The sequence below is a fragment of the Gossypium hirsutum genome, chromosome A09 (genome assembly GCF_007990345.1).
Source record: "Gossypium hirsutum isolate 1008001.06 chromosome A09, Gossypium_hirsutum_v2.1, whole genome shotgun sequence".
NCBI classification, from domain to species: Eukaryota; Viridiplantae; Streptophyta; class Magnoliopsida; order Malvales; family Malvaceae; genus Gossypium; species Gossypium hirsutum.
In genome coordinates, this window is record NC_053432.1 from 9,164,793 (window position 1) to 9,183,770 (window position 18,978).

Here is an 18,978-nt window from a genome sequence, read left to right on the forward strand (position 1 = left end):
AGCAGATTCTTAGTTATGTAGCATTTTGTTTAAGTTTTCTATGTTGGAACCCAACACGAAGGAGACACAAACAATTTCGAGCTTCACACAGTCAAAATAGGAAACACCAACATTAGCAATTGGAGTTACCACGATCAATCAGGTAATTTCTCTCCTTATTTTTTTATAGGCCACACATTGAGGAAAATGTGTCAACTTAAGCATGGGGGGTAACATAGAAATTTTACTTTAATTTTTTATGTTTTTCTTTGATTTTTCTTGTCTTTCATGTGCCTGAACTTGTATAAATACAAGTGATTGGTTACGAGCACATGCATTGGTTGCTTGTGCTTACAAATATAGTTGGCATGATGATAGGTGATTTTAAATTTTTTATTATTAGACTACTAAGTTTTATATGTTACACTGTAAATAGGCATTAAGTAATCAGTTGTTACAAATGATATAGAAAATGCAAGGAAACAAGCATACTAGTATGAATAATAAATGGTTGAATTTGAGTTTGTTTGGTTGATTAAATTTATGCATATTGAGATATTAAGGGATGACCTAAGGCATTATTTGGAATACATCCAGAGCCAAAAAGCTGTTCTATAATTCATTCATCTTTAGTACCAAATTTTAAGCTTGTTGACACTTCTTGATGAACCTTATTACAAAAACCAAGCCTAAAACGTTAATTTGTATTTGCCCTTTTTCTTTGGTCCTGAACTGCACGGCTATAGACATCTGGTCATACATATTGAGGGTTAAGTAGATACATCACGACGGATTTTGAAAAACCAGAGTAAAATAGGAAAGATTGGTGTGATATAGGAACTATAGGTTAGATTAAAAAGTGCAAAACAAAAGAAATATTCAAAAATAAAATCGATATGAGTAGAAAATTTTCTTGAAAAGCAAAAAGCATTTATGAGTGAGATGAATTGAAAAATAAAGTGGCCAAGTCACAAGAATAAGAAAAACTCGCTGATTAGTGTACAAAAACTCGTAGGCTAGCGTAGTTACTTTGTTGTGTTATGATTTCTTATGTGGAGCAACAAGGAGGTGAAAGAAGGAAAAATAAGGCGGTAAGCGGGTAAAGGTCACTAAAGGAGAATAATAGGGATCGATATGATGTGCCAAACTATTTTTGTGTTCGTTACCCTTTTTATGCTTACTATTTTTGAATTTTATACCTGTCCTAAGCCTCAGAACATTACAAGCCGAAAAGTCCTATGTGACCTAAATATCATTATGTATGACTGGACATTACATTAAACAAATCGTAAAATCGACTATTTGTATTCTACTCGGATAATCAAATTACTTGTATGATTTGTTGTTGGATTCCTATAGGTGAGACCCTTAATGTTCGTATATTTTGTAATGTACTGAACTTAGATGTTTGTGGTCCAAAGTCGTAAATAAGTTATTAATCATGTTAAAGTTGTTTGTGACTATGAAATACCTAGTCGTGTGCCCCAAAGTCAATACTTGAATGATATTTGCTCAAGGGATGTCTCTTTTATTTTTTTGTTCTTGTTTCTGTTGCTTGAGGACAAACAATGACTTAAGTGTAGGGGAGTTTGATCTGGCATAATTCAGTGTAGCAGATTAAACTAATTTTTGTACTTTAGGAGCTTGAAAGCAAGCATTTTCATTAGGTTTTAATTATGTTTTTTCAAGATTTATTGAAGTTAATAAAATGTACAAATTGAGTCTTTTATTGACCTAAGGGGTCAAATGAGGCCTAAGGGGGAGCTAATGAATTGTGTAAGTGTGCAGAGACCATTAGAAGGCATAATAAATAAATGATGGTCACTACGTCGCAACACGGAACAATCAATGTCGCAACATAGGAAGTAGAATGAAGAAATCATGAAACTGCCTTCGATGTCGTGATACAAACTAAGGGTATCGGACATACCCTTGAAGATATCCAAAGAGAAGTATACTGACTCCTATGCCGCGACACAAGTCCTACTGTGTCACGCACTGACTCTGGACAGAAATTAACACGAGTTAAGGGGCGTTTCGGCCTGCACAATCAAATTTAAAGCTTGGGAACGTCAACTAACCTAGGTTTAAGGATGATGACCACCTAAGATATATAAATAGGTTCCTTTGTCACATGTTATAGACATAAATTCCTTAATATAGTTTTTTGGTTTTAATTCTAGTTCAGAATTTCTTTCTTTTAGGTTTTTAGATTTGTTTTCAAATTGTTATCTAGAGATTTGATTTCTGGAGACAATCAAACTCTATGGATTCATATTCATCTTTAATGAAAATCAGACATTTTCTTAAACTCTACACTTCAATTCATTTATCATGTTCTCTCATTACATAAATTCTATATTGTTTATGAAATCATGAAGTTTTAATCCCTCCATGGGGAATTAGCAAGTAAAGGTATGATCTATTAACTATTTTATAGGGTTACTCAACAGATCAACTATTTGGGAAAGGAAGAATCTAAACCCTAAACCTGACAACTTTGGGAAGTCATAAAGGTGCGAATTAACCCAAAATTGGTATAGCCTATCTGTGAATACCTTCACCCCAAACCAATCTGGACTATGAAGTCAAAAGATCAGTAGTCATTGCTAACTCATTATTTGAGTGAAAGATCGAAAGGTCATGCTGAGATAGCGACTAGTTGATTGCTGAAGGACCTAAAACGACAATTGATTGGGATTGCCGAAACGAACTAATCACCCATAATCAAATTTGATTTATTATGTTCTTTGATCTTTTAAATTTTATTTATTTATGTTATTTTATTTTATTATTTCAAAAAATCTTAAAAACTCCTTTTTTTTTACTTTCGTACTATAACTAAATTAAAGTAATAATTAGATCTTTCGGTGTTTAGGTCAAAATTGATCTAGCACTGACCTCCCTTAGGTAAGATCCTCGGAGTACTCACCTACTCCGTTGTAACTATATTACAATTGGACCTGTATACTTGCGGATACTGCCTCATATATCCATATTTTTTACTACAGTATTCACACTCTAAATGTTAGTACGTCCGGAGGTAGTTAGTAGCATTATGAAGCCAGGCTTCTAAAGCTAAAAGGATATTAAAAACGTCCAACCAGTTTAAAAGGCTAGTTGCCCGAAAATCGTTTGGAATCAAGTCATGCAGATAGTATTGGAAAACATTTTTTATTGAAACCACTTCAACCAATTCCAGTACATGTCCTCTGTTTAGTCGTTTGTATTGTTTCCAAGCAACTTGGGAGTCAATTGGTTGAATCTATGCACATACATTCTTCCAAGGAAGAGACCACCACGTGGGGAAACCAAAACCAGATTTAAGTTTATAGATAACCCTCACATACTTATCTTTCTGTAAATAAATATTTGAATTGCTATTCTGAATTATAGGCTCACAACTTGGGCATACATTGAAATAGACATTTCCAGCAAAAGTCTATTGTCTTTTTTTCTTCAGCTGGTAAAACTTTTGGAATACACCCAGCAGTGGTGGCTCTTGGTGCATGCAACAATCTATGAAGTAAGCTATTAAGGTCCACTATGAAAAAGTTGATATTTGTGCAAGTGCAATGTCATATTCATTTAACACTGTACAAAAGAAAGGGTGAAGTGATAGATGGAAGCCAATTCCAATAAAATTAAGGGAAGGATAAAGTCAAGGGTATTATAGCTTAAGCAAAACCTTTGTGGCCGTCTGAAGCAATAATCAAAATTTGAATGAAGAATACCTCAAGCTCCTAAGTATCTATTAGAAACCAAACCAACTTTTCAAAATCAAAAATTACTACCAAAGAGTTTGTATCCAAATTGGCTTCTACCTTATACAACTTGGTTTTCAAATTGGATACAACTTTACAAATTGGATACAACTTTACAAATTGGATAAAGCTTATCATGTTGGAAACTTCATGAAAAATCAAGATGGTAGCAATATTGAAAAGTTCTACAAGGCAAGGCATGTATAATGGATAAGCATTATCATTTATGATATACTTAAGGGATAAGCAATCATTAAGGTAACTAGACTATGTCTATATATATGTATGTATAGTTCATGTATTGTGAGTGCTAAAAAAATTAGCTAGAGTTTGAGAGAAAAAAAAGTATTGTGAGTATAGAAAGAAAAACTAGCAGCAGCTAGTATAGAGAGAAAAAAAAAGAGAGTTTGTATTGTATTTTGTATTGTGTTTATTTGTGTGTAATGAAATTAGTATTTGAGTTTTTTTTTATTACGCTTCCAACAGTATCGATGTATTTCGTCTTGGGTGGAACTACAATTGTACAGAGAAGTCTCCACACGCAGTGGAGTATCATCGGAACCTTGGGATCCATATGATAATGGATTTATGGGATTAACATTTTGGTTAACTTGGTCTCGACCCTCCTTTTAATTTTTGTTCTAACCATTTTGTATGAAAAAAAAAAGTGAAAGGAAAAAGAAAAAGAGGAAAAGAAAATGTTACCTTTGAAAAAGAAGAAGACTAAAGACGAAGAAAGTTGAAGGATTAAGCAGAAAAAAATTAGGGTTTCAATTGATTTGGCAAAGTGTCTACAAGGGATCTTTGAGAATCTACTTTATAGAGAGAAACAAGCATGTGCAAGAAGTTTAATTTGTGATAACTATGCAACTTCTCTAATATAAGTTCGACATCTATCAAAAGGGTAAGTTATATAAGGTTTGAAATTTTGAAAGTGACTTTCAATCTTGAACTCACCAATTAAAATAAACTTTTGGCACTCCTACCAACAGGAGATTTCTAAAGTGTATGTCTCTGAAAAGAAGTCATTATGAATTTAAAGAACAGTTCGCCAATTCATATTATACGCCTGGCGCAAACAGTTAGTTATACAATTTTTGTAGTTGAATTTTCTATGTTATAAAAATTTTGAGGGCGAATTTTTATTAAGGGGGAGAGAGTTGTGATACATCAAATCTAACGGATCCAAGTCTAAGGCATAGAGCTGTGAAGTTATCTGTTTGGTGTAGTGTAATCCACTACGTTACAATTTTTTGGCGAATGGGCCTGTGACGTATACTAACCGTCGTAAAGGTGAATACATGTTTTAGGCTATTATCATTCTAAAAGAATGGTATATCAAGTGAAGTATAAGCCGATTGAGTGACCGCCATATGGATAGTACCTCTTGTTAGTCTGAGTACTGTGTTAATTGGGTTTTGTAAAATGATTTGGTTAAGAGTCAACTGGATTGACTGGTCAAATATCAAATATACAAGATTCTCATTTATGTTCCTGTCGGAATCTATAGGCCATTATGAAGGAAAAACTCTAGATTCAATTGACACTTGTAGAGTCCCGCTTAAGGGAAATTGAATATATTTATATTGTGAGAAGGATTAGTCTGGGGGGGTTCTTTCTTCAAAATCTATCCTATGGTTCTTTCTCTCAGAACTTATATGTTTTCTTCTTTGGAAGCTAAAGATTTTGAATTTATGAGTGGATGTTCCACCTCTTGTTGTCTGTTGGTTTGAGAAAGGTGCTCGAGTTTGGAGTTCAAACTACAATTCAGGTGAGTCTCTATCCTGACTCTTGTATAAAAGCTGTTCAAGTAAAAGTATATATATAAATGATAATGACATCTCTGATAATTGATAAGTATATGAAGAATAGTAAAAATGATATGTGTACTATGATAATATGTATAAAGTTCAGTTTGAAAAGAATGTTGAATAGAACATATGCAGGTACAGTCTAATACAAGGAAAAATAATAATATTTAAACACAACACATTGCACATAAGTTATAGGTGTCATGTTAATTAATATTTATATACTTTTTAATAAATTTATTTATTTTTAATTTAAGAATTAAGTCATTTTATTTTTTATTTAATAATTGATATTTAATCCATAACATTTCGGTTAAATTGGGATTATGTGATTTTTTTTAAAAAAAAATTGTCACGTATGTTACAATATTGAACCTAATATTGTAAAAAAAAAATTTACTTACCATGGTATCCACCACGTAAACAATTTTTTAAGGTAAAATAATTCAATTTAAAAAAATGTCATCAATTAAAATTTAATTATTAAATAAAAATAGTAGAAATAAAATTCGAAATTAAAATTTAAGTGTTAAAAGTAGAATCACCTAGCATGTTAGACCCATCAATAAAGTAGTTATATATACATGTTATTCGATGATTAGGAATGATAATTTTATATTTATTTATACTATGATTAAAGATAAATTTAATAATTGAACATTTGTTCGTGAATGTAGACCAAAAACCGAATAAATTATTGATATTGCGATCATTATTTTTAAATGCAAGTAGACTATTTATAATTATTTTTATTAAGTTTTATAATGTAATATCTCTCTCTCTCTCTCTCTATATATATATATATGCAATTTTCACTCACTTTTTAAATCCACTCAATAATCATATTCATTATTTTAATATAAATGTTATATGAATTACATATATAAATTAATAATAAATATTATAATTAAATAATTTTTACAATAAAAGAAAATATGAATATTACACATTCATCTTTAAATTTTTTAAAAGTATTATAAGTTATTATTGAGGATCAATTGTATAAACAATGAAATACATAAGGTAGAGAAAATCAAACACAAAATTTTATGTGAAAAACTCTTTTGAAGAGGATAAAAATCATTAGCAAATGAGGCTCCAACTTTTCACTAAATGAGTAAACAAACGAGAGTACATTATGGAGAAAATAAATTTAAATATATTAAACGTACAAATTCAAAAACGTACAAATTCAAACCCTGCAAATAAAATCCTAACTCTCATAGAGTCCTCTCAAAATGAATATAAAATTCTCTCCATAACTACCACGAAAACTCTCACGAAAACTCATTTGCGACTACATCTTGTAGCCCCCAAAAGAAAAGCCCTATAATACTACATTTTTAATTGCATCTCAATTGACTTCTCAAAACAGGATACAATGTTCATTTAAATAGGTTAAGATTAGAAGTCTAATCATACTAAAATATTCCTAGAGTAATCAAAGTTTAACTAGGAAAAGATAGTAGAGTTGACTAAGAGAAGAAACCCGATTTATATGGAGAACACGTTGCCACGTCACAACATTGGAAAGCTTCTTGTCATGATGTCGCCTTCTGTTTGGCTGAAAATGCGAAGCACATCCCACAGTTATATAAATGGATAAAACACCATATAGTCATTATTAAGGTTTTTCTAACTTGGTCCCGAATTTTTTCTTAGTGCAAACCAATACTCAAACTTGAATTCCATTAAACGATTTAGTCCATTTTTGTAACACCATTAAAAAATATTGACATTACATTTTAAATTTGTATCACACCGTGACCTAAAAATTTTAGAAATAAATATTATACTTAATTAATATAACATTACAACATTATAAACTTCTAAATGTTTGCTTTATCCCTTATATAAATTATTATTATACTTATTATTAAATTTTTAAAAATCATTATAAATATTGTAATGTTATTGCAATATTATTAAATTTTTAAAAATCATTATAAATATTGCAATGTTATATGCAATATTCATTTTCTCATTTATATTTATTATACATTTTTAGTTCAAAAATGTTTTTGGTGTAATTTCTTAATGGCTTTTATTTTGGTGGGTGCACTACATTTAGGGAGAGATTTGATGAGATAGGCAAAAAGATGAAGATGTTTCATTTAATCATTAGCAGGTAAGAAGACACATATTAGGACCTCCTCGACTGTTTTACATGTGTCTCTTGATGTTTGGTGTTGACTTTTTTTAGGGCCTAGGTAAAATAATAAAATGAGATTTTAAGTTCCTTAAAAGTTGGAGAAAAAAAATTTTAGGTCTCTTAAAAGGTGGTAAAAAAGATTTGGGCCCATAAAAGCTAAAAAAACAAAAAATTAGACACCTTAAAAGTTAGTTTTTTTTAAAAAAATTAAAAAAAAATTAAACCCCTTAAAAATTGAAAAAAACAATATTTTAGACACTTTCAACCTTGGGCCCTAGGCGGCCGCACCTCTAGACGACCCCAAGGATGGGCCTGGATTGTTAATTATGTCTCAAAGATGCTAATGGTAATTAAAAACTTAATCCCCACCTATAATTTCAATTTTATGATATTTTTAGAAGTTTTTTTTTATTGTTTTGGATTTATATTTTTTAAATTAAAAGTACCAAATTGATGGTTCGTTTGTGGAGACTTTAATGTGATAATGTATGGTTTTCAAAAAATGGGAGGGTTACCCCGTGATGAACGAAAAATGGAGAATTTACGTAATGTTTTAGCGGATTGTCAGCTATTGGATGTGGGGTTTTCTAGAAATTGGTTTACATGGAAGAAAGGAAACCTTCCCAAGACAAACATTCGTGAACGACTCTTCCATTGTCCTCTTTTAATTACTACTAAACGGGCTGAAAATTGGGTGACTGCTAAAGCTTTCAAGTTTGAAGCTTTGTGGATAGTGGAAGAGTCGTTTAATGAATAAGTCAAAATATATGGAAGTCATCATCTAGAAACTTGTTGCAAAAGTTAGATATTTTAAAAGGGGGATTGAGACGATGGGCAGGACAAATTCGATTTGATAGGAGGAGAAAGGATCTACTCATAGCTAGACTATCAGAACTTGCAGGGGCTGACAGAGGTGATATCAACATGGCAGAACTGCTTGATGCGAAAATTCAATTAAACTTTGAGATTGAAAAGGACGAACATTACTGGAACAGAGAGCTCGGATAAATTGGATAAAATTTAGGGATAGGAATACTGCATTTTTTCAAAGCCAAGTGACGCAGCATAGAAGGAGAAATGTCGTCCACAAATTGAATAATGAAGAAAGGGTAGATACGGACATTGTGAAGGAAATTGAGGGAATTGCGCGATCTTATTTCCAGAATTTATTTACAATAGAGGGGCGAGGAAATTTTGACCATTTGTTGTCGGGTATTGAAAAATGCTATCTAAGGAGGATAATCAAAATCTTATAAAGCCTTATATGGCAGAGGAGATTAGAGAGGGGCTGTTAGTGATGGGACCCACTAGAGCACCAGGTGCAAATGGCTTTCCAGCTCTGTTTTACCAAAAATGCTAGCACATCATTGGGGACGACGTCACCAAATTCTACTTACAAATTCATAACGAAGGTATGGGCTTTCAACAAATTAATGCTACTCATATAATCCTCATCCCTAAAATTGATAATCCGTCTACTATGATGAATTTCAGACCTATCAGTCTGTGCAATGTGCTTTATAAAATTATAGCAAAAGTTACTGCAAATCGTTTCAGGGGAGTTATTAAAAACTGTATTGACGTCTCAGAGTGTGTTTGTACCAGGCAGATTGATTTCAGATAATGTTCTATTGGCATATGAAATTCTTCATACTCTTCAACAAAAGAAAGTTGGGAAAAAAGGTTTTATGGCAGTCAAGTTAGACATAAGTATATGACAGGGTTGAGTGGAATTTTATCAAAGAAATTATGATACGAATGGGGTTCGATATGAACTAGATTGAAACTTTAATGAAATGTTTGACAATTATCTTCTATTCAGTAGTTGTAAATGGATACATAGGAGAAAGCTTCCACCAAAGGAGACCCGTTTAGCCTGTTTCTATTTCTCATTTGCGAAGAGGGTTTATCGTGTTTAATGCGATTAGCAAGTAGAGAAGGTTTATTGAAAGGAGCCAAAGCTAGTAGGAGCGGACCACAGGTATCACACTTGTTTTTTACCGATGATTGCATTTTATTTGGCCAGGCTACAAAAAGAGAAGCTAATTTATTGAAGGAAATTTTAAGGGAATATAGGAGTTGCTCAGACCAATGTGTTAACTTTAATAAGTCCAATGTCTTTTTTAATAGAAATACCAATGAATAGGATAGGCGGGAAGTGGTAAATATTTTGAAGGTGCGAAGTTCAAACAATCCAAAGAGGTATTTAGGCTACCCAATGCAGTTGGAAGAAAGAAAAAAGAATCGTTTCAGGATCTAAAAGATCGAATTAAGAAACGTATTGACAATTGGAGCACTAGATTTTTGTCTTAGGGCGTAAAGGAAGTATTTATCAAATCTGTCCTTCAATCTATCCCAACTTATACTATGTCTTGTTTCTTATTGCCCAAATCTTTATGTACAGAATTGGAAAGCATTATTGCTCAATTTTGGTGGCAAAAGAGGCATGGCAGACGGGGAATACATAGGTGTGCATAGAAAATTCTTTGTCTATTAAAAGAAAATGGGGGTCTTGGTTTTCGAAATATGAGTCAGTTCAATATTGCATTATTAGCCAAGCAAGGGTGGCGCCTTATTAATTATCTAAATTCATTAGTAGCTAGAGTACTCAAGGCTAAATACTATCCGCATACGAATTTTAATAACGCTCAGTTAAGGAATCTACCTTCCCTTACCTAGAAGAGCGTGTAGGCTACTAAGGGATTGTTGAAGAATGGACTGTGTTGGAGGGTTGGAAGGGATGATGGAATCTCGATCTGGGAGGGCCGTCAGATTCCAAGAACGAAACCTGATGAGTGGAACAATAGAAACGACAGCGAAGGGCCTCAGTTAGTCTCAGAATTAATTGACCCAAATACCAGAACATGGAAGACAAGTATTGTTAGTAGTACCTTCCAAAATGAGATTGCCCAACAAATTATGTAGATTCCTCTTGCGAAAAGTCCTCATAACGACCTTTAAGTGTGGAAAGGAGAACCGTCTGGAGAATTTACTGTCAAAAGTGCCTACAAACTATTTCAAGAAGCTATCTTGGATCCTAGTTATTATTTTATACAGGCCGACTCAAAGAAATTCTACAAAAAAACTTTGGAATCTAGGACTACCCTCAAAAATACTGGTTACAATATGGAGAATTACATGGAACTATATTCCGACTAGGGATTTAAATAGCAGTCCGATACAGCTATAGCGACGCTATATAGCAGTAGCGGCGCCGTCCGAAACCGTTACTATTGAAAATAACAGTGTGAAGCGGAGTCACACTGATAACGGTGGGTTGCGGCTGCAATTTAACGGGTAATGGCCAGTTGCGGCAATAACGGGCCGCTATTCCCGTTATTTTCCGTTGCAGTAAATTAAAAAAAATCCATCTCCTCTAGACAAAAATCAACAAAAACAGTGAAACACAATAAAATAAAAGGGAATATATTCTCCTGCCTGTAAAACCAGAGTGTTTTCAATCAAAAAAAGAAAAATGAAGACCAAATAAATAGAAAAAGCAATCAAAATTCAAAACTCAAAAGCAATAGAAAATATGAAATTCTATTTCTCATATTTCGGTCCCTAAACTCTAAACCAAACGGCAAACAAAGCAAACCCTGATCACTTTCACATTCAGAGATTGAAAATTTTCAAGTAAGTACCTGAAATTTTGTCTTGATTCTTGGCTTCTTGCTTGTTTTTGCAATGCAAATATGTTCTTTAGAGTTTAGACTTTAGGTTAGGGATTAAGGGAGAAGTTACAACCAGCATATTCCAAGAATTTGATAGAGTTTTGAGAGGATATGAGTTTTAAGAGGATGATAGACTTTAGGCCTCTTCAGTTTTTCTTTCTAAGTTTTCTGCCGTTTGATTTCTTTTTTTCTTTATTTTTTCATTTTTATTTTCCTTTCCTCCTAGCCAAAACCAAGGCACTGTCTAGGCTACCAATAGTAGGACAGCTGCCATGCATTTACTCCTAGCCAGCATATTTCATTTTCATTTTCCTTTAATCTCATGCATTTACTCCTAGCCAGCATATTTCATTTTTATTTTCCTTTACAGGTAGTAGGATAGGCTAGATAGCTATTAGGAATTAGGATCAATTTATTCCTAATCACTCTTTAATGGGAGTAATGTTTGACTTAATATGCTATAGATACTTGAAATTAAAGCTCATAAATGAAATTCATTATACCGGTTAAACATATATATAATCATTTTTAAAATAAAACCACTATATATTATTTAATGAGAATGATATCCTCACTATGTTTATTAAAATTATTATAAAAAACGAGATTTAATTTGAATGATAAATTTGAGGATTTGAAAGTTTTTAAATTTGATTATTGTTTGTATTTTCTATATGTATTTTGGATTTAAATTGAATTTTAATATTGTATAAAATGTAAAAACACTTTTATATTGTAATATTTGCTACTTTGTAAAAAGGTTATGTTTTTTTTATTAATTTAGTTAGTGTTTAGTTGATTCTTGACATTAACTTGTCGACAATTAAGTATAATATAAATATTCATATTCTATTTGTTTAATTTTTATTGATATAAATTTTAAAATATTAATAATTTATGAAATTAAATTTTACATACACATATGGAGTTTTAATAATTTTCTTATGTAATTATATACTATGCTAATGCAACCATAAAAAATCATTTATACTATAAATTAAGGAGTTGATTGAGTTGATGTAACCTAATAACTGAGACCAAACTCAATTAGAAAATTATTATCCATTCATTTTATAAAACAACAAATATTATTTCAAGGTATTTATATATTTTTATACTTGATAAATTTAGAAAAAAATACAGGCATATAAATGTAAATAATGACGGTTGAAACCCAACATTAAAATCATCTTAAATTTATCATTTCATGCCTTTAATTTTCATAACAATTTTTTTTATAAATATATTACGTAAATGTTTTCACCTGTTGTTTCTATAAACTAGTAAGTATTTAAAGTGGAAAAGAGTGAATCCCACGTCTCACTCCCATCCTCTTCATCTTTTAACTTGTTGAAGCAAAGTATATTTGGGTTGATTTATTAGAGTTTGGAGAGATTTTATAGAAAATGAAAATTACTTTGACAACAATCATATTATTATATTTTTTAATATGAAAGCTTCAATCTAATCAGGTTTATAATTTTACTTTATATGTTATTTTTTAATTAATATTGTAATTATATTTTATAATGATAATAATTTATTATTTATTTTTATTATTTTAAAATTTCATAACTTTCATAATTTATTATTTATTATTATGTATGGATTATGCAATAAATTTAAATTTTTCATGTTAATAATGTTTACTTTTTTTTGTATTATATTGTTGATAATATAAGTAATGAGTTGCTTATATTTCTAAATATAATTTTATGTTTCTTATATATAAATAAAAATAAAGCATGCCACCAAGTGAAAAGTTCCCGACTAAAGGATTGGAGGGTGCACCAAGGAATGATATAGGTTGGCACTTTGGAACTCCAGTGTCAAATACGAAAGGAGATATCATATGTAAACTTTGTGGTAAAGTTGTGAAAGGAGGAATAACGCGATTTAAAGAGCACATTGCTCATAAAACTGGCAATGTTACACCATGCCCTAATGTTACTTGTATGTGATACTTTATTATTATTTTTAAATGTTATTGTAAATTTTTTATAATGATTATATATAATTGATAATAATATAAAGTGTGAATTATTTTTATTTTATTAACAGGTGTCATTAGAGAATGTATGATGAATATACTGAAAGAAAACAAGACAAAGAAAATAGACAAAAAGAGGAGAAAAGATGAATTCTTATCTCAATTAAGAGAAGATGAGGATCAACACGAGGAATTCATTGATGAGGTTTTTGCTATAAGGCAAGCAACTCAAGAAAGTATCCAATCACAACACGAGTGGCATAGAAGGGAAGAGTTCAGACAAAGTACTGGTGGTTGGAATAACATTTATGAAGAAGCGCGATCTTCTCATGGATCAGCTAAAGAATATCATAGAGAAAGAACAAGTAAATCCATCCCAAGTGAGTCTGAGTTTACCTTAAGGGGAGCTATACTTGAATTGGTTAGAAGCAAAAGTTCAAAGCAAGCAAAGGTCAATGACTCTTTTTTAAAGAGTTTTCGAAGGAAGATAGGTGAAGCGGTATTTAAATTTTTAATATATGAAAGACTTCCTTTTCAATTAGCAAGCTCTCCATGGTTGTATAACTTAATTCAAGAGTCAACAGAAGTTGGACAAGGTGTAAAGCTCCCAACACCTTATGAGGTTTCAGATGTGTATTTGGAGTCAGAGTATCAACGAGTTCGTGATTGGGTAAATAGACTAAAGACTCATTGGAATGAATTGGGTGCAACTCTAATGTGTGATGGTTGGACCAACAGTTTGAATCAAATACACATCATTAATTTCCTTATTTATTGTAGTAAAGGAATCATTTTTTGGAAATCGGTAGATGTCTCAAGTGTTTGTAGTAGAGATGTTGAATTCTACTACAGTTTGCTAGATTCAGTTGTAGAAGAAATTGGAGAAAATTACATTGTCCAAATAGTGACTGATAATGAAGTAGCAATGAAAGCTGCTGGAAAAAAATTAATGTTGAAAAGAAAACATCTATATTGGACCTCATGTGCAGCTCACTGTTTAGATTTATGCATTGAAGATATTGGGAAAAAGCCCAGTGTAGCAAAAGTGTTAGAAGAGGCAAAGAAAGTGACTTGTTTTATATACAATCACATTTGGACTGTTAATTTGATAAAGAAGTATACACAAGGGAAATAAATACTTCGACCCGCTCTTACTCGATTTGCAACTCATTTCGTTTAACTTGAAGAGATAACAAGACAAAAGTAAGGTCTGAGAGAAATGTTTAATTCAAAGGTTAGTATTTTATAATTAGTTAATATAATTACTTAAATATAGCAACCTTTAATGATTTTATTAGTTCCAAATAATTTAAATTATATTATTTTAAAATGTTTCTTATGAATATATAGGAATTTAAAGAATCAAAATGGGGACAGCAAAAGTCAGGGCCTGCTTATGAAGCCAAAAAAATTGTTTTGGGAAAAGAATTTTGAAAAAAAGCTAACGACCTCATAAAAGTTTACGAGCCCTAGTAAAATTATTGAGACTTGTGGATAGTGATGAAAAACCAACAATGGGCTTTATTTATGAGGCTGTTGATAGAGCTAAACGAGCAATTCGACAAGATTGTCAATATTTCACTGAGTATGAAAATATTATTGACAATAGATGAAATTTTATGCATTCCGACTTGCATTCAGCTGGTAAGATAAAATGTTTCATATAATTAAGAACTATTTTTATATTTTATTATTTTAAGCTTTAGATTATTATTTGATGATATTCTAATAAATTATACTTAGGTTGTTTTCTCAATCCTCAATTTCAATTTGGGGTGAAACATTCTGAGAATGTACTAATAGAAACATTAGAAGGTACACGATTAGTAATTGAAAGATTAGAACCTTCTCTTGATTCTCAAGTCAGAATGGTTAATCAGGTTAGATTCAAGTAATATTATTTGTAACTTAGTTACATGATTTGAAATATATATATTTTTTTATTTTTACTCTATCTTTTATTTACGCAGTTGTTACTATTTAAAGATAAACAGGAAACATTCTGTGCTCCACAAGCACAAAGAGCTTGGAAGCAAATGAATCCGGGTAAACAGTTAATTAAATTATTTTATTTAATTTATATTATTTAATTATATTGTACATTTTGTAGTTATTTTGAAATTTAAATAATATTATGCAGCTGAATGGTGGATAATATACGACACATGCGTTCCCGAATTACAAAAATTAGCAATTAAAGTGCTTAGTCAAACAACTTAAGCATCGAATTGCGAACGAAATTGGAGCACATTTAATTATATTCACACAAAGGCAAGAAACAGGTTAAAGTATAAAAAACTTGAGAAACTAGTGTTTACCTATTATAATATAAGGCATCAAAAAAGAATGAGCACTGATGATATAAACGCTAGTTTTAATCCTATCAGCCTTGATCATATATTTGAAGAGGTTGATCCACTATCAGAAAGGCTTCATGGGAAAGAGAATCCATTATTAGATGGTGAAAATGTCGGTGTGTTGCCTGTGGATACCTCTGATGATGAAATGGATGTTGATCAATCTCAACAACACAATTTGTCTCATTTTCAAGTTCTAGTTCAACGCCAAGTCAGAGTGGCGATGGACCCGATGGTGGTGGTTTAAGTCCAATTGATGAGGATGACGGATTTAGTGGTGATAGAGGTGAAATTAGGTCTTCTAGTCGGTATGGAAAAGAATATGGGATTGGTACCACTAGTGGACATTTCCGTGATAAATTAGAGTTTGATGGAAATATGTTTCTTGAACTTAAAAAGGATAGAAGTGAACTTAGAACTCCATCAAAAGGAAAATGCAAGAAGCATACTTTTGTAGGCTCTTCATCCGGTAGGAGATCAAGTTCTAGTAACCTTGGGTATAGTGATTCATCTACTAGCACTCAAGATTTTTATCCACCAGAACAACCTTCATATTTTCAACCTTCACATGGTTATCCACAACCATATGATTATTATGCACCATTTCCTTGTGCTATACCAGCCTCAAATACATCCTCCACCACCAATGTATCACCCACCTCCACCTCTCATGTATCCTCCTCCTCAAATATATCCTCCATATCAATTATATGAAAACCAAGGTGAAAATGTTACTTTTTTTGAATTTTTTTTAGACAAAGGCCAAGAGAATCAAGTCAAAAACGCTCTCAAAGTAAAGGTGAATGATCCGATCTTCCTCGTCATTCCACTAATTGGTAAAAACTAAATCGCCCCACTACCATTATTTGTAATGTATGTTTTTTTAAAGAAAACTTTTGTTAATGTTCTTAATTTTGATGATATTAAAACATTTAAAATATTTCTTTAGATAAATGAATAGAGTATATTTTATAAAAAGATAATTAAAAATCAAAGCATGTTAAATAATATACGAAAGTAGAATGAAAGTAAGAATAAATGGTAAGAAATAAGAATAATTAATGAGAATCTATACATTTATCTATTCCTTTTTTCTTTTTGTACCACAAAATGTTTATATCTTCACCATATTTAAAGCTATCAAAAAATATTGAAGACATCTTTCGAGTATAAATTTTAATTATTTTATTCATAAAAACTTTCAAACTTATTAAATATGATAAATGTTTAATATTTTCTCTCTTTTTTTACTTTGTTATTAATTAATATAACATTCTTATAAAATTCATAAATAAATATACAAATAATTAATTATTATAAAAATTGTGTTCTCATATATATCATATTAATAAAAATTCATAAGTGTTAGAAAATACTCTAAAAATCATTCAAAAGTGATTTTTTTAAATTGTGCAAATTTTAAAAAAATTCACAACCGATCCCTTATGTCAGCAACTGCGATAAACGCAACACGAACGAAAACGCGGCCGTTACCACAATTTAAATGCTTGATTTCGAATTTTGCAAATCTAAAATACAAGCGAGTGATTAATAGTGCTTTATGTCCTTGATGCGGGGAATGGAAAAGAAGACTGTGTGCATGTTTTCCAGCAATGCCCTGTAACAGTAGAGATTTGGTAGAAGTTAAAGGTCTCATGGGTTATTACTAGAACGGCTCAAAATATCTGGGAATGGATTACCTGGATCTTTCAGAATAGTACTCATCAACAGTGTCGCCTGCTCTGTTGCGATTTGTGGATCATATAGAGCTCAAGAAATAAACTCGTGCATGAAAGATAGAGTTAGGGGGAGAGATTTCACAGAATATCCGAAGATATATGGTTGAAATTGAGGGATTAGAAGAAAAGAAGTTTACCTCTTCCATTGGTAGCAGGAGCAACCATCTAGATGCAAACACCAGGGCAACGATTCAGTTTGACACAGCATTCAACAACAGAAGTCACAAATCAGCATCGGGCTTAGTGGTTTAGAGTCGGATGGGAGAACTCTTTGCATTAAAGACAGTGGTAAACGCAAACGTTCCATCTCCGTTTGCAGCAGAGGCTTACGCAGGCTTGCAAGCTGTTCAGTTAGGGATCTTGATGGCCCTTCCTTCAATAACGGTTTTGGGAGACTCTCGAACAGTTATCAAAAAATGCCAATCAAAAAACTCAGACAAATCAACCATCGGTGCAATAATTAGAGATATTCAAAGTAGTATGACTCGTTTTCGAGAAATAAAATTCTAGTTCATCAAAAGAACAGAGAATGCCTATGCTCACAACCTAGCGAAGGAGTCTTTAAGAAAGAGTGAGGAAACGTACCAGAGAAGGGCGGATCTAACTTAGCACCATTCGCAATCGGAGGGAAGATGGAAAAGCAACCCAGATTGAGGTTTGCTTATGGTAAATGAAATGTAACAGATAGCTTAATATGGAATATGGAGCGGCTATCGACAACACAGAGGAGATGGAGATGTGAAAGAACAATACGGAAAAGGAGTCCAGCTGTGTCTTTGGAACCGGCTAGTTTCATTACAATAAGTTTCCTTTTATTGTTTTCAATCAGTAGGTAGGCTTTTATTAGGGTTATTTTATTTGTTTTATTTTGAAACTAGTGGCTAAAGTCGAAAGCTAGTCTAATGCTTCATAGGCCTGAACCAAAAGAATTAGGCCATTTATTGGATAGTTAGTCTAGTGTGTCATAGGCCCGAACCAAAATAACTAGAACTTTTATTTGATTTTATTCTTTTCATTATTAATAAATCCACCCGATTTTATTTCAAAAAAAAAAAGAGTACCAAATTGATATTTTAATTAGAGTTTAGGGATCAAATTAACTACTAAACCCACTTATGAACATGCCATGTGATGAGCTTGTTGTTGTGTTAATGGATAAGAGACCAAAAGCTTATAAGTTAATAACATTAAATACTGTTTTGTAATTTTCATAAATGTGCACTAAAGCTACAAAGACAAACACGTAACCATTATGAGTTGTTTGATGCGCATGCTTGTTATAAACTTTGTTTTGCATACTAACGTGAGTGATAATAGACTTCTTGCTCATTGCAGACCGCTCTACACTAATTTATTCCGAAGCACACTCATAACTGATTTTAATATTTAATTTATAATTATTTTTATTTTTACGATGTAAAAATAATTTTTTATATTTACAATAATAAAATATCCTAAAAAAACTAAAAATTACTTTTTCAGAAAAATACAATATAAAAGTTATTATCTTGC

At 31.5% G+C, this 18,978-nt stretch overlaps 2 long non-coding RNA genes across 2 annotated transcripts; both read right to left on the reverse strand.

Annotated features, from left to right (window-relative positions):
* Window positions 1-6,693: 6,693 nt before the first annotated feature.
* Window positions 6,694-11,739, reverse strand: LOC121206532 (uncharacterized). Its single transcript, XR_005901575.1, has 4 exons — window positions 11,351-11,739; window positions 10,598-11,144; window positions 10,382-10,494; window positions 6,694-7,118 (listed from the first exon to the last, which is right to left on the reverse strand). It is a non-coding gene; the product is annotated as an uncharacterized lncRNA (long non-coding RNA).
* Window positions 11,740-17,111: 5,372 nt separating this feature from the next.
* Window positions 17,112-18,464, reverse strand: LOC107888673 (uncharacterized). The gene is made up of 2 exons (XR_001681443.2): window positions 17,428-18,464; window positions 17,112-17,345 (listed from the first exon to the last, which is right to left on the reverse strand). It is a non-coding gene; the product is annotated as an uncharacterized lncRNA (long non-coding RNA).
* Between the last annotated feature and the right edge of the window lie 514 nt (window positions 18,465-18,978).